Below are 15046 nucleotides of genomic sequence, written 5' to 3'. Positions count from 1 at the left end.
TCGCTTCCCGTTTGCACGTTTTCCCCGTGTCTGTGTGGACTTCCTCCGGGTACTCCGGTTTCCTCCCACAGTCCAAAGACATGCAGGTTAGGTGCATTGGCAATTCTAAATTGTCCCTAGTGTGTGCTTGGTGTGTGTGCGTGCGCACCCTGCGGTGGGCTGGCACCCTGCCCGGGGTTTGTTTCCTGCCTTGCGCCCTGTGTTGGCTGGGATTCGCTCCAGCAGATCCCCGTGACCCTGTAGTTAGAATATAGCGGGTTGGGTAATGGATGGATGGATGGATAAGCCGTTACTTATTCCTTTGGTATGCTGATACTGAACTACGTATTTGAACTACTTACAAGTGAGTTATACAGAGTTCAAATTAAATCGGATCTGTGCGGAAGATTATTTTTAACTTTTTCCATATAAATTGATAATAATAAGATGAAAACTTAAGTGCATATCTTATATATTGAATATTTGGAATTACATTTATTAATATACAGTAAATGCTGTAAATATAACTGCCCATCTATTTTCTAAACCTGCTTATCCAGAACAGGGCCAGTGGAAAATTGTGGCTTTATTACAGACATGCAAGGTAAGTGAACTGGCACTGCTAAACTGGCCCTAGTGTGCCTTTGTATGTGTGTTCAACTATTTGAACTAAAATATTTTACATCATATTGTCCTTTTATTTCTCTGATATTTTGCAATATATTTCATTTTCATAAGTGGATGTTAATTCAGTTCAATCTGACTCAATATACCAATATTTTAGCTTACAGAAAACAAAAATGAAGTGTACCAGTTGCAAGTTCTGCTGGTGTAGAAATATCAAATAGCAAAGATACGACATGAGGAACAACAATTTAGTTTAGAAAACACAGCAGTAATAAATAACAAAAAGCAACAAACAGACAACAGTAAGATAAACAGCTTTGCACATGAAGCAAATGGTACAGTATAGTGTATAGTGCATAAATGCTATACTGTCAAACTAAAAATATAGAACATTTACAGAATCAAACAAGTAACAACATTGCAATACAAGCTACAGAGCTTTAAAGTGGTCAGTAATAGCAAATAATATAAGTGGTGCAAACAGATTGGTAGTATTAGTAGTAGTAGTAATACCAATAGTAGTAGTATTGTCATGAGTACAGAGATGGTAGGCAAGAAAGAAAAGATTCCACATTTTTTGTCACTTTTCAAGTGGAGAATCCTGTAGTGGAATGTTAAATAAAACCTATAAACAGATAAAGATAGATACTGTAAAGATCCTTCTTTCATTCTTACTTCATGCGTAAAGTATTTGAAACACTTCAATATACTGGTGTGGCCACTTTTAAAGGTAAGCCGGTAATGTCTCCACCTTATCCTTGTAATGCATTTAAAGCTTAGATGACTCACTGCTGACACACACCATAGCTGCAGGCTACAGAACTCTGCTCATGCATTGCAGCAGCAAACTCAGAAACAGGAAGGTTCAGCATATGTTGGATCTTGATGGCACATACACATATTGCAACTCAGAACAACATCTTTATACATGCAGTTCTCATATTCCCAAAAAAGTATTATAGTTTTAAAGGCAGGTTTTCAAGCAAGATGAGCTATTAAAGTGCAAAAGAAATGTACCTATGCCCAGAACCACATTTTGTTTTTCAGTCTCAGCTCTGCTTGAGGAGAAAATAGGTACTTAACCTTACTCTTAAAAATGCATTATGGCTGCTATAGGCAGATATTTATAGTATATTAACTGTACCAATATGCCCAGGTGTGAGCAAAGCAGTACACTGTGTAATCCTTTAAAAGTGGCTATTGTTAGACCTTTATTAAAAAACTTAGAAGTGAATGTTAAGAATTACAGTATCTTCCCCCTATGCCTGCCAACCCTCCAGTCTCAAGACCCTGCCTGTTCTACAAGGAAATGCTGTACATGGGTGGAAATGTACAGTTCTTCCTCCCTCATACTCTTAAAATGATCTCACACTCTTAAAATGATCTGATTCCTATGAGCCCTGGTTATAAGATAAACTGGTTAAAATCTGCTAGTTCTACCCATGGATTATTTCTATAAATATTCCTTTGTCAGTCCATCTCTTTAATTGTCTCATTTAAGTATTTAGATATACTTGAATACTAGAGTACACTAATGAAGACTTGTATAGATTCACATGAGAAGATTGGAGCTTTGCTTTGCTGAGACAGTTAGAGCTTTGCTTAACTGATGTCCTGTGTGCTGACATCAACCCAACTGGTGGATTGTGCTGAGTGGTGCTGCAGATCATCTTCGAGTGAAACTTGATTCAAATAAGGCATTTGTTCCTAAAACTTCATTTTCATTTGCCACAAAAGGAGGACTGGATATATCTTTTTTATAGCTTTTTTCCCTTTACAAGGGTTTTTGCTAGCTAACTCAAGTAAATTAAGAGCAAGTGCAGAAATAAAGAGCACATTTCAAAAAATAAGCAATTTAAGTGGTCATATTATTTATAGCTGCGGATTGGTTAAAAAACAGGAGGAGTGAAAGAGTGTTTCCTAAGAAAAACAGACAGGCTTAAGGGAAAATGTAGTAAGAAATAAAATCACATTTAACAGGCAGCTAAATGTGAAACAGCAACAGAAGACAGAAAGCATTCAGTAGTGAGAGCATCATAAACAGTAAACACAGGGGTTTAGAGAAGGTCAGTAAGGATTAAACAGGCCCTGTGGTTTGTTAAGTTTATAATAAAGTTATATTCCATTTTATAACTATCACTAAAACAAAACAAAACAAATTTTGATTTTTGTTTAGGCCAATACAACGCAAGCCCTGTATGATGTTGTAGTTTTAGGAAGCTAACTTTGTTGAAGTCTGCATCTAGGAATCATAGCTGTGGAAGATGCCAGCTGGTCCAGTACCTCAAGCTTAGGGTTGCTGAACTCAAGGACGAGATAACTAGCCTGCGATATAATAAAGAATTGGCTGTTTTTGCCCAGATGCCCTATAGGGAGATAGTAGGTACATTCAAAGTGGCATGGGTGGATCTTCAGATTGGAGGGGTAAAAATAGGCAGGTCAAGGTCAGAGGTGCCCACTGTCTGTGGTATGAACCCCAGAATTTCCAGCCATTTTCAGGACCTTGCTGAGCTTAGCTGGACAAGGCCATGATAGTTTTGAATTGAAGGGCAGGGATGATGATCTGCAAATGTCACCAGTCAACAGAAGGACACAAGTAGTGATAGAGGGGGACTAAGTCATTAAAGGGATTGAGACAGAGAATATTGCATGGTGTGTTGCCTTGCAGGTGCACAGGCAAGAGACCTCCCTTCAAGGGCAGATAGCCTCTTGACTGTGAGCACTGAAGTCGAAAAAACAATGGGATAAACACCAATTTAAAATAAAAGCAATTTCTTTAATATTTATTCTTGGTGAGAGATTGTGAGACTGCAAACCCCCCCAATGCTCAGCTAACTGATTTGAGTTTTGAGCAGACTGGAAAAAGAAAAAACTGTTCACCCTTTTATCACCTAGCTTGTTCATTAGTTAAAGAGAGAACAGAAAAAAACATAACAGTTCATTTTGAGGTCATACATAAATTAGGGTTACATCTTTAATTTATGACATTTAGGAGTACAGGAAAACAAAGCAGTACCAGGCGCCTACATTATCTAAAGACTGTGACCTCTCAGTACACACACACAAACCCATTTTAAGCAGTTTTCTTAAAGTTCATTGCATTAGTTATAAAGAGATTACATTCTTATAACTTTAATATCTTCATTAGATTATATTTGTTTGATTAGATTAATAATTCTTATTTATTAATTCATAAATAACAATTTTGTCTTATATTTTTAAGCAAGAGTGAAGAAAACAATCACATTGATTCATAATATCACAGGGTGTTCTGTTAATATCAAGAGGTTAGCACTTTCACATAGAAGAATTAAATCAGTCTCATATTCTGTGCATAAACATAATTCCTTTCCTACCTAAATGCAGATCAAATCATATAGAAGTATAAAATCATATAGTTCTCTGCAGCATGATTAATACAAAATACAGTCATTGGTATTTTGTGAGTTAAATACTTATACTCATCTGCGGAGGGCTGTCCCTGCCTGGGGTCTGCTTCCTGCCTTGCACCCTGTGTTGGCTGGGATTGGCACCAGCAGACCCCCGCAACCCTGCAGTTAGGATATAGCAGGTTGGATAATGGATGGATAGATGGATACTTATAATCATTACAGTTAATAATGTTTTTTCTGCTTTCTCATGACCAAAGTGAGGATGGATCCAGACATCAATGTCCATCTTGGTAAAAACAACATATATACAGGCAGGCTATCATTTCTGCAGACCAAATTTGATGTTAGGTGCCTTGCTGAAGAGCAGAACAGACAATAGGATCTTCTCTGAATTATCTGACATTGCCATGTGTCAATCCAGATTAGAAATTAGAAGGCTTAATTCATGGCTCAAATCTACATGTAGGAAAGATGGACATGGGTTTATGGAGCATTTTGACTCCTTCTGAAACAGATGGGACCTGTTCCACCATGATGAGTTACACTTAAACTGAAGGGGAACAATGTAATGAGGAGGTGTATGAGTAGGTTAATCAAGGAGGTTACTTGTGTAAACTAGGGAAAGGTTTATACTAAGCAAGGTTTATAATTGTGCATTAAGAGACAAATAGTATTGTCATCTCAGACATACATAGTAACATCATTTCTTCCCCAAAGTTAAATTGTCATAATAGAATAAGTAATATATTAAAAATTACTTGTCCTAATGGAATGAGTATTATTGGTAGCTGTACATAATTAGAGATATACAGGAGTATAACATAAACAGAGGAGGGGACGCTGGCACAAGCCTGCTGTTGCCGCTCTTCCCTGTTAACAACACTTTTCGCAAAACTCGCCTTAATCCTGCACTTTTTTACGGTTGTTTGATTTTCTTTACTGTACATATAGTTCGTGGATGCAGCCCACTCGAATTCTATGGATTTGGTTTAATTTTTTACAGACTTTATGGACTCCACCTTGACTGGGAACAACTGAATCTGTGGATGACGGGACGGGACCTACAAACATTACTTTGTACCTTGGCGATCTAGGAGCCTGGGATGTTTGTCTCCTTGATTATACTTGCTATGCTGGTCTGCTCTCGATTCATTTTATTGTGCTTTATGACTAAGAACTGATCTGATGTTCACACCCAGCTGGCTTGTGGCTCTGGGGTGATCATGCCTGTAATACCCAGCGTTACTTGTTTGTGGCTGTATGTTGGAACCTCCAAGTCCTGCTACCTCCTCCTGCTATGCTTTCTGCTGCTTTGCTATCGCCAATCATGTGTACCATTGCACCCGCTTGTCTCACCGGCTCCGCTGTGCTGTGCTGCTTCTCCACTGCTATCAGATAAGTATTGCTCAGTATCATGCTAAAATACTCTCGTGACAGACTCCTTCATATTAAACAGTTTATCCAGCGCAAATGGTCTGACTGAAATATCCTAAAAGACACCGAAATATGTACATTGCAGGTCAGGTTGCAGCCACCTGGAAACACCACCTGGTTTCACTTTCCTCACAAAGCCTAGTAGCTCAAGACAAGGCAGAGGACTTCCAGTAATTGTCAGAATGGAATTAAATATCAAAAGAATCCAAATTGATTGTCCGTTGTCTTTTGAGTGTCTGTCTCTTAAACTAATAACGGATTCAGGTCCTGTCTTACTCATAGTTCTTTATCGTTCTCCAAAATACAATGCATTCTTCTTATCTGATCTGACTGAACTATTAACCCACTTAAGTTCCAGAGAGTCATTCTTCTTGGTGATTTCAATATCCATATTGACATACCCACATCTAAACTGAATTCCTATCCTTACTGGACTGTTTTGACTTGACACAACATGTTGATTTTCCCACCCACTCTGGTGGTCATATATTGGACCTGATCTGTACATCTGGACAATCTGTTGCCAACACTTACAGCACTGATTTGGGACTCTCTGACCACAAAGCAGTACTTTTCACTGTCTAATTACCATCCATCCATCCATTTTCCAACCCGCTGAATCCGAACACAGGGTCACGGGGGTCTGCTGGAGCCAATCCCAGCCAACACAGGGCACAAGGCAGGGAACCAATCCTGGGCAGGGTGCCAACCCACCGCAGGACACACACAAACACCAAGCACACACCAAGCACACACTAGGGCCAATTTAGGATCGCCAATCCACCTAACCTGCATGTCTTTGGACTATGGGAGGAAACCGGAGCGCCTGGAGGAAACCCACGCAGACACGGGGAGAACATGCAAACTCCACGCAGGGAGGACCCAGGAAGCGAACCCGGGTCTCCTAACTGCGAGGCAGCAGCGCTACCACTGCGCCACCGTGCCGCCCCTGTCTAATTACCTCTCCCTTCTATTTCTTACAGAAACTTTAAAAATATCTGCCCCTCTGTTTTTGCTGGATCTATTTCTGATCTTTTACTGTCTTCACCTATTCCATCAACACTCTTGTTGAGTACTATAACACAGTCCTTCATTCATCATTAGATAAAACAGCTCCTTTAAAACATAAGGAGGTTTCCTTTAAACGTTCAGCTCCTTGGTATAACTCAGAATTGCGATCTATGAAAGCAGCTGGCTGACGCCTTGAGAGAATGTCACGTAAGACTGGCCTCACTGTGCACATCCAGGCTTCCTTTGACCACCAAAGAGCTTACAGAGAAGCACTAACTGCTGCCAAGAACACCCATTAGGGCAGGATAATAGAAAGTGGCCACGATAACCCAAGGGTTTTGTTCTCTGTATTTAATAAACTACTCCAACCTGCATCTGGCCCAACTACCTCTTCTACTGAAGTCTATGAAGAATTCCTCCACTTTTTCCATAACAAAATTAAAGATCTAAATAATTCAACTAACACAGTTCAACTAACTAAGTACATCATCTGTTTATATCTTTCCCTGTTTTCCCACTCCATCCAGCTCCTTCTCTAAGTTCTCACCAGTCACACCTGCTTTTGTTAAAGACCTGCTTTGTAAGATGAGGCCGACTACTTGTGTACTGGACCCCATCCCCAGCACACTACTTAAATCCTGCCTTCATGCCATAATCCCAACTATTACAACAATAATAAACTCATCCCTTGACACTGGCTTTGTGCTTCACTTTTAAAATTGCTTCTGTAATCCCAATGTTAAAAAAGTCTGGTTTTGATGCTGACAATCTTAACAATTTTCGGCCTATTTCCCACTTGCCTTTTCTGTCAAAAGTTCTTGAGCATGTTGTAGCTTCCCAACTCACCAACTACTTAACCTCTAATAACTTGATGGAACCCTTTCAGTCTGGTTTTAGGGCGCAGCACAGCTGTGAAACTGCTCTGCTATGAGTAACCAATGATTTGCTTATGGCAGCAGACTCTGGACAAACAAGCATATTAATTCTGTTAGACCTCAGTGCAGCATTTGACACTGTCAGACATGACATTCTACTGTCCAGAATGGAGAACATGCTGAGTATCTCTGGCACTGCCCTCCAGTGGTTCAAGTCCTATCTGACTGATAGGCAAGAGCTTGTTAGTCTTGGCAACAGCAGATCCAGCTCAGCGCCAGTCACACAAGGAGTTCCACAGGGCTCTGTCCTTGGTCCTCTGCTTTTCTGTATTTTCATATTTCCCCTTGGCCATATTATTCGTAGCTATGGACTGGGTTATCATTTTTATGCAGATGATACTGAACTCTATTTCAATGTTAAAAGTGGAACTTCATCAGAGCTTTCTCAGCTCACAACCTGCCTCAGTGAAATTAAAACCTGGATGGAGCAGAACTCTTTAAAATTAAACTGCAACAAAACTGAACTCCTGCAAATTGGGACCAAAATGCAACTTAAGAAAATGAGGTCCATCCCAGTCCATCTTGGCGGTGATCTCATCAGACCTGCCTCTACTGCAAAGAATCTTGGTTTCATTTTTGATTCCTCCCTTTCTTATTCCACCCACATAAATCACATTAAGAAACTTTCTTACTTTCAGCTCCATAACATATCACGTGTTCGCTCATTCCTCTCCTTTACTAACACTGAGAAACTTGTCCATGCTTTTATCACATCCCGCATCGATTATTGTAATTCACTACTGGCAGGTGCCCCTTCTAATCTTATATCACAGCTTCAGCTTATTCAAAACTTGGCTGCAAGAGTCCTGACACGGACCAGCAGCAGCGAGCACATCACACCCATCCTGCTTCACCTTCACTGGCTCCCAGTGTCTTACAGAATTGAATATAAAATTCTACTAATAATCTATAGCGCCCAGACTCTGGAATGACCTACCGAAATTAATCAGGTCAGCTGACTCCATGAATTCCTTTAAAAAACAACTCAAAACTCATCTGTTCAGGAAGGCTTTTAGCTCTACTTGACTTTATTACCCTTCTTTCAGTTTACCTCTATGTCAAGATGCTAATGTAACCTGTGTGTGTGTGTGCTAGACCATCAATTATGTTGTCTGTTAGGCTTTTCTCTGAATTACTATCTTACTCTTCTTTATTTATTTATTTGGTTTAGTACAATGCTATGTACTGTATACCCTGCCGTTCTTTCTTAAACTCTGTGAAGTGCCTTGAGGTTGGGAAAGGTGCTATATAAATAAAATGTATTATTATTATTATTATTATTATTAGACAGGAATACTTTATTTAGAAGAGACAGGCAAAAATGAAAAGGTGTGGTATTGCCATGTGTTTTAAAAATAATTTAAATGCAAACCATTTTCAGTTACATGGTGATCCACAGCTTAGTGAGGATTTTTGGATTCGACTAGACAGTAGCAGTTATCATGACTAAAGTTCAACTTAAATAGTTTAGCCACAGGTTCTCGTTCTCTCTTTTTTCTGTTATTAAACTCAAGATTTAATTTCTCTATATGAATCTACCTATCACAAGCATGGTAGGACAATAGCAAAAGGTAGAGACTCATTTTAGTCCTGGCCCAACCTATTTTCCGTTGTATTCCAGTTCTGAGCTTGTAGATAATGCGTACACTGGGTGATATATTTGATGATATATTTGATGATTCTGGCTTCCATACATTCCATTCACTAGAGTCCTCATTTTCTATTTCCATGACTTTCTTTTTCTTTTGTTTACAAATAAGATCCATTTTTAAAGCAAGCAGAGCTCTGATCTCAAAAGGCCTTGGTTCTGTTTTATGATACCCCTGAGCTGGGAAACCAGTGTTGACTTTATATACAATTCTGTGCATGGCAACTCATTGCTCATTAACAATTAAGAGTGTGGCAATAGAATCTCCCCTCTAAGCACTCTTGTTCATGGAATTTAATGTTTATAAATTCTCAACGCTTCAAATTTAAGTTTGTTTATTGTTCATGTGTCATCCCTTGCAAATATTATGTCTAGGTTTTGATCTCTGATCATAACTGTCATTACATTTCCTTGAACTCACTGGGGACACTTTTATGCAGATGTCATTTGATTACCCTTCACTCTGTCGTTTTTGGTCTGGTATGTTTAATTTTCTGGCATCCATTCCTTCTATTAGAATTTCCTTTCCTTTTTCTCTTTCTGAACTTTTCTTTACTTGGCCAATCAATTACGAATTAGAAGCTATTTGATCTAGGGACAACCTCTACAAATTTTTTTCTAGCTGTTCACTGGACATCTACTGTAGCCATTTCTCTCTCTGTGTGTATCTCTTTAAGTTCTCCCTTTATGTTTGGACCCATTTGGAGCTCTCCACAGTGAGGCTGAAGTGAGCATGTGGGCTCTATATTGACAAGTGATCAGAAATTTCACTGCCGATCTGTGCATGGGTATCTATTGGTGTTTGCTGCAGGTCAAATCCTTAGCTTTTTGTCTCTTTGCTGAGGTTGACTTATTGCTGCAGCACACTTTTTTGGTGCCCTTTTCATTAAATATTCAAAAATTGTAACTCTGCAGAGCTAGTTTGGAGTAATTGCATTGTGGGGTATTGTGGGGAGCATGCAAACACTAGCTTTTTATTTTTTCACATGGTAAAATTGCTGTTTGTTTTTAAAGATGTTTTGTGCCCAATAGTAAAGGTTTATTGCAAACTAACAAAAAAAAAAGAATTATAAACAAATTTCAAATTTATTTATTTTTTTTTCTAAAGCTGTACAGAATACTGCGGTGGGTTGGCACCCTGCCCAGGATTGGTTCCCTGCCTTGTGCCCTGTGTTGGCTGGGATTGCCTCCAGCAGACCCCCGTGACCCTGTGTTCGGGTTCAGCGGGTTGGAAAATGGATGGATGGATGGATGTACAGAATATTTTATTCCAGCAACTTAAAAATGACTTAAAGTAATACACCCTTAGAAATCTGCACTGAAACCAGGCGTGACATAAGCTATAAATTATGCTATATTTTCTTGTGGTGCATAAATGCTACCTTTATTTTGATTTAGATACAAGTGCAGCTTGCGGCACTATTGACTATTATATTGTCCTAACCAAGTTTGACAGTTGAGCAGGATTTGTCAGACACTGTTCTTAGGCAGTTTATTTTATGTTTTTCATTTTCAGTACTTGATGGTGTGTAAAGACAATGCACCTTCATCTTCCTGTCTCCAGTTAAATATAATATCCTCAGGTATTCAACGGTTCCTATTTGTATGTTGCCATAAATGATCAATTTAGAAATATAATTTTCATTTGAATGTTGATGGCACTAGATTGCCTACAAAACAAAGTTAAAGCCTTTTTATTTAACTTTGAATTGTTTTATTAGAAAATGACGCTCATACTGTTTTTTTATTAGTATTGCAGACATTTTAAACAACTGTTACTAAGTTCTTCCAGTTCTCTTTTCCTTTTTCTTCTATATTACCTGATGTAACACGTCCATTACTGTACTTTGAATAGATGTGTCTTTGTCGATGATGAACCTATAGATGGACGTTTCTGACCTGATGGAATTTGTACTTGTTTGCTTTCATTATTCTTCACTGAAAGATGTCCATAGCTGAGCTGTCAAGCCACTTCACCTAGGCTGTTTTTTCATTTGCGTTTGGTTGTGCTGTAGCTCATGGCTTATAGCACCAACACACCACTCACAGAAACACCAGCTTCTTTATTCACCCTGTATGGGTTCTGCATTAAACCCAGCATGAGTATTAGATAAGTAATAGATTAAAAACTACCAAGAGCGTCTATCATTTGTAAGTATGTTATTAATGTAATTTAACTGTTTTTCTCAGGTTTTGCTGTTAGAAGCATAGCTGGATCTATTAAATTAAGGTTTTTCCTGGAAAATTCCCATGAGACTGAATAATTATAATTATGAAGTATGTTTTAATTAGATATGTAGAAAATAGGATGCTTGGTGAATCTGCTTAAAAATGCCACTGTGTACACTGAAAAAATACACTTAATACATAAACCCTAAAGAATATGACTTAAATCTTAGAAAAAAAGAGAGGAGTTTGACTTAATGCTCTATAATACCAGCAGAATTACCCAGCATTGCTCAGTTATATTTGTAAAATGGGTTAGGGAAAGAAAGCAAAGGCTTATGTGTTTTAAATGGTGACCCTATTGTGCTTGCTAATTGTCCCATCTCTCATCCACACTGCCTCTCTATTAATGCCTCGGCTCCTGTGAGTTGAAAATTTGTTTATTTGGGTCCAATTGGATTTCAGAATTGTAGTAACTCCTTGCTGGTTTGCAGCCATAAATAATATCATGTCTGACTCGTCCTATTAGTTCAAGGTGGACAGTTCGCAGTGCTTAAATTATGAAGAAAAGAAGACAAAGCAGAAGTTAAATAACAACCTTCTGATTTTCTTTGTGTTGCTGTGCACTTACACTCTCAATTAAGACTCATCCAACTCCCCCTTGCAAACAAGCAAGATACTCCTTTTTATATAACTTTAAATGAAGCCGTACACATACTGCTAGTCTAGCTTCAGTCTATCTGGATGTTTCACTTGCTCTGAGCCAGCAGGTGGCACCAGGGTTGCCAGGTCCTAGAAATATTTCCAGGCTAATGACAGGTGAAAACTCAACTAATGGCACTGTGGACCAGCTCGGTGAACGATGCTGTTGACTATCAGGGGAGTTTTGGAGCTGTAAACGTCCAGGTTCTATAAGAGTTTTGCTGCTATCAACATCGAGTTGGGGTGGGGGTTTAATGCCCCCCTTGGAGTTTTGCTGTTTGATCAGCCACTAGTAACCATATGGTATGAAACCCAAACATCTGGCAACCCTGAGTGGCACTGGTGCGCAAACTGTAGCACACAGGAAAAAAAAAAAAAAACATTGTAATGCCCTGGGTCAAAATTTCGGGTTTGAAAGAAGTCAGTCTTGTTTGTACGGTATTACAGAGTGACTATGCAAAATTTGGTCCAGGTCTGTCAAAGAGTGTAGGATTGCACAGGGAACAAACAGACAGACATATATTCTATGCTGGACTCTTTCCTGCCTTTAATCCAAACATGGTCAATATATTTTAAAATGGACTTTCATACAGTGTACCTAAATGGGGCCCAGAAAGGGAGAGAAACTGACAGACTGCAAAAATTCCACAAATGACTGACATATATTTTTTTAATTTTCTGTAGTACTAGGGTGTTGTACAGTGTTAGCCATTATGAATATAGTGAGAAGTCAAGCAAAATGATGCCTTTTATTTGCTAACTAAAATGATTACAATATGCAAGCTTTCTAGGCAACTCAGGCCCCTTCTTCAGGCCAAGATGTAAGAAGGGGCCTGGGTGGCCTCGAAAGCTTGCATATTGTAATGTTATTAGTTAGCCAATAAAAGGCATCATTTTGTTTGACTTCTCACTGTAAAATTTTACTACAAATTTTTACCTTTTTATTAAGTTGTGCAAATTAATTTCACATACAAAAAGATGAAACATTACACCCCTAATATTTTTATAAGCTCTACGGCCCTGGTTAAAGATACTTGCAGCTATCAAGATCATTATCAGTTCTTCACTTATCACAAATCATTTTTGCTCAAATTAAATACATTCTTGTTCAGAACAAATAATATATGTCATTTTTGCATTCTTTTAAATTTACTGCTCCAGGTCATATACAAATTATAGAACTACTTTAATGTATTATTTTGTTCTTCTCACAATTTTTACCCATTAAATGTATTTTACAGATGTTAACAATTGATGTTATCTTAAACTGAATGGCCCACAGTCAGATTACCTGCATGCTTGTAGTTTCTGATAGAAATTTATCTCTTTGAGCAATCATGTCATCATTTCAAATTGAGGTTTGAGTGCTGCCAGTTTTTAAAAAACAAATCTGAATACTGTAGTTGGAATTTAACTTGCTACAAATAGGTTGTGTCCTCTGTGTGTTTTAAGTGTTAAGATTTAGATCATAGATAACTTCACAACATGCAAAATCATGCCTTAAATACAATTTCCAAGGGAGCTGCTAACAATTTATTAATCTTTTAAAGATTATTGTTTTGTGTTAGTCACATGACCAATGATCACAGAAATACTGTTTGAAAAATTAGTTTAAGGACTACTGTAATTTAAGCCTGTCTAACTATTATTGCATATCGTTTCTGCTGTTTGTTTATTTTGAGTACAGGCATCTGTTAATCTTTAATGCATACTTGACCAAAATGAGTTAAAAATGAACTAATATTTAAAGTGAACACTGAAAATGTCATAAAAATCCTAATCTAAAAGAAAGACAGATAACTGGGCCAAGTATTAACAAAATACTGTATTGACTATGCACTTATTTTTACATTAAACAATAAACAAACAAAAATATATACAGTATAATGTGAGCTCACAGTATGTCATATGACAGTTTTGAAATACCAGAAGAAAGATTTTGGACTAAACACACTGAGTATTTTAAACAAATGTATGTTATATAGAGTATTAATTGACAGTTTAAGAGATCTGACCCATTCAGTCCATCAAGCTTGTTTGCTCAGCTAATAGCTCATTTGACCCCATATATCACATAGACTCTTTTTAAAGTTGTCAAGGTTTTCGCTTCAAGCTACATGCATGTATATTCTTGTTTCTGTTTCACTTGTTTTCATTACAAGCAAAGCGGGTTCAAGATTAAAGGAAAAAGGTACAGTTAACAAAGATATCTTGCATTGTACAAGGCTATGATTGCGTCTCCCTCTTAAGCTGCAGCTCCCTAAACTGCTGATGTTAAAACACAGCATATTCAAAAAATATTCAAATACTAATACAGAATTACAAAAAAAAGAACAGAAAAAAAACATGAGATTTCTTAATCAAAATGTACCTAAATATGCTTATGTAATATGCAGTACAAGAAAAAAAAATCTGCAATACTAAATGCTGAAAAATTTTAATACATGATGAAACTAAAATCAAGGATACTGGGACCTTTTATATAGAAATGTTTAATGGTTTGCCGTTGTAAAATGAAATGAGGATGCGTCTATCTGTGGAGATGAGAATAGAGCAACACTGTGGTCACAGAGAGAAATAGAAATATCCCAGTGTGGGTAGGCAGTTGCTGCCAGAAGATGGTCTATGCTGTATATATAGATGGTGCTGAGAGAGAAAGGGAGATAGATTGAGAACTAATACAAAAATGCTAAGGCTTTTCAAAAATGAATATGTGACAGTCTGATGCTTATTGCAGACAACAAGAAAACCTAACAAATGACAGGAGGTTGTCGCTCTCAGGTTCAGACCCAAGTGCATTACACTGTTATTTCCATGGTACACCTGGGTAGCTCTCACAGTGCACCACTGTACTGTGGCATACTTGCTGAAAAACGCTGCTCTAGATGTCTGTGGAAACGTTCGTGCCACTTGCCCTTTTCAGAAAGATGTTTCAGGTCTTGTACTCCTGTCATTGTCCACAATACAGGAAAGCAGAAAAGGCATTACCTACAATACATCCAGTTAGCCAACTCTGTTTGTCATATAAAGAGCAGAAAGTCAGTGTATAAACTTTTCCTCGATTACTTGTATGCTGCTGAATTGATAAGTCAGGTCGGCCCAATTCTAGCTCCTTTATCTTTTCTTTTCCTTCAAGTGATCGATTTATGAAG

Source organism: Erpetoichthys calabaricus, chromosome 9 (assembly GCF_900747795.2).
Source record: "Erpetoichthys calabaricus chromosome 9, fErpCal1.3, whole genome shotgun sequence".
NCBI lineage: Eukaryota > Metazoa > Chordata > Cladistia > Polypteriformes > Polypteridae > Erpetoichthys > Erpetoichthys calabaricus.
This window is presented reverse-complemented; position numbering follows the sequence as displayed.